The following is a 2735-nucleotide window of genomic DNA, read 5'->3' as shown; positions in this document are numbered from 1 at the left end:
ACTAATAATACAATAAATAAAATGTTTTAAAAAAGTGATTCAGATGATTTTATCAATTATTTGTTTCTGTTTAACAAACCACTAAATCTTAGGATTTAAAGTAGCAACGCTTTTTTTTTTTTCCCCCCTCATAAATCTACACCCCAGCCAATAAGTTCCACTGATTTGGGACAGAAGTACTGATCAGAATTGGGCTTGCTCAGGTGTTTGTATTCAGTTAGTGAATTGGCCAGGGCTGGCTGGTTACTATGCTTTGCCTGGAAAACCTGAGTTCTGCTCCATGTGTTTCTCATATCACTCCAGCTACCATTCCCTCCACCCATGGTAACGGCAGAAGATTTGAATTAACTATTCAGAAAGAAAGCATCAGTGACTAATAAACATATTACAAGAAGGTCATTTCTCATTACTAATCAGTGAACACACATTAAAACAATTAAAAGGTAAAATTTTATACGTGTTAAGAAAGGTTTGTAAAATTCATTGTTGGTGAGCGGGATGGAAAAATATATGCTTTCATTTAGTTTCAGAGAGAGAATAAATTATTCCCCCACCTTTGGTAGGACTTTCAGCCATGTGTATCAGTTTTTAAATTGAAGCTACCTTTTAATCCCAAAACTATTCTTCAAGGTATCAACCATAAAAGAATATTCATTATAAAAGAATACTCACAGTACTTATAAAGACGTTTAAAGACGTTCATTGTAGCATTGTACAAAATATCACACATTGTAGGAAGTTAAATGTGTAAGTAAAGATTGAATACAGCAATTCCTCATGCATCAGTCAAAGACTTAGATGACAACAAGTGCCACACTCAAATTAAGTAACTGAACATATTTTAATAAAGGCATTGTTTACAATGATATGGGTACAAGTTTAGGAAAGCCAGAAAGGGAAATGTAGTATCCTGGAGTTTATAACTATGGAAAACTCCCAGTATCTCTTGACCTAATGGGAAACTCATGACAGCTGTGTGTAGAAGGCCACCTGATAAAAGGTATGACCCTTGGTGGGGGAAGATGGCAAACAAATAGATAACAAGTATGCAGGAAGGTGGGAAGTAAGTGTCTCAACTTTGCTTTTCTTCTTTCTGTATCTCCTGCCAGTGGCTTTCACTGCACTGACAGATACAATCAGAAGCCACAGGGCAAGGAAGGTATTGAGGATCAAGAGCTCTTTCAGGCAGTCGTTTTAGTTCAGTTTCCCAGGACACAGAGCAGTGTGGAGAAGAGTGGAGACTGGATCCGGACAGACGAAAGGAAGTTATACAGCATAACACACAAGTCAGTATTCAATAGCAGAAAGGAGGTCCGGGTAAGTTCATACTTGTTTATATAGAATGATTTCTCCAAAATGGGTACATGAAAAATTTTAATACCTGCAATCTAGTATTTTTAATATAAAATATACAATGTGACCATATACTTCTAAATCTACATATGTAATTATTTCAGTGAAAATATATACCTTAAATTGTTAACAATAGTCATCATTCCTGTAGCAGTAGTTAGTGGATATGGGTAGAAAATTGAGAGGGATTTTATTCATCTGGATTTTGAAGTTTACAATGAGCGTGCATTTATGTATCAAATTTATTTAACTGAAATTTAAATTTTTTACATCAATAAAATTACTAAAATTCTATAGAGTAGTTGGGCAAGGGGCAGGAGCAAAATTTATATTATGATAAATAGTAATGTGTCTTCTAATATATACAATATAGAGAATCAGAATGAGGAAATGATGGAAGCCTGCTTATTAATTATTGAATTATGAATTTAATTATGAATTGAATTATAAATTGAATTCAACTATGAATTAAATTATGAATTATGAGTTATAAATTGAATAACAAGAAATAGGTAATGAGGGTGGCTGCCACCAGTCTAATTCTGAGGTTTGAAAAGTTTTACGGTGGAAAACAGGTACATACGTACTTTCAGTAAGTAATGGTGTTTAATTGTATTTAATTTCTCCTATTTTTTTAAGTGTTAATGTTTTAGGAAATAAACGTTATTTGGACCTAAGTGTTTACTAAACAGGATTTATTTCTTTTGCCTTAGAGGTACTATGAAAAAAATCACTGAGATACTAAGGGCACGGTGAACACAAAGGTTGAAAACCTCAGATCTAAAGTATTAAAATCATTCTCGGGCAAATCACAAAAGTTCTACGTACGTATTTCTAAAGATATAAGCATGTTAACTGTAAACTTATTCTACCTCTAGATTATCAAATGGCACTTCACTCTTTTACTATTGTTTTCTTTTTAATTTTTTCGGGCAGGCAATTCATTTACATGGACTCCTCTTTTATGTAATTTGTATCTAGATGAAATATTTTGGGACTTATCATTGAGTGTAAATAGAAAGAGCTAATGAGAACCAATGCCTTTCTCCCGCCATCCACTCAGTTTATTTCCCTAACGTTTGCTAATCACTTGTGACTCATTTGCAAAGAAAATACCCTCATATGCATAGTCTAGCAGAAAGCAGGTGTTAAGCATTGTACTGTGAAATGATACTAGTTGGTACCATGCACAGGAACATGCACAGAAATATACAAAGAGGAAATTGCATCAGGTTGTAACGTAGTGCTCAAAACTAGGAATCGGAACATGATCTGTGCCCCATCTAGCTACGTGATCATGGGCAATCATTGACTGTTCTGAGCCTCAGTTTTGTTTTCACAGAGAAATGAATCCATCTAACAGTAATTGACCAGTTTCTTGA

This window comes from Rhinopithecus roxellana, chromosome 14 (genome assembly GCF_007565055.1).
Source record: "Rhinopithecus roxellana isolate Shanxi Qingling chromosome 14, ASM756505v1, whole genome shotgun sequence".
Classification (NCBI taxonomy): Eukaryota; Metazoa; Chordata; class Mammalia; order Primates; family Cercopithecidae; genus Rhinopithecus; species Rhinopithecus roxellana.
The sequence above is the reverse complement of the archived record's forward strand: the minus strand, read 5'-3'. Positions refer to the sequence as shown.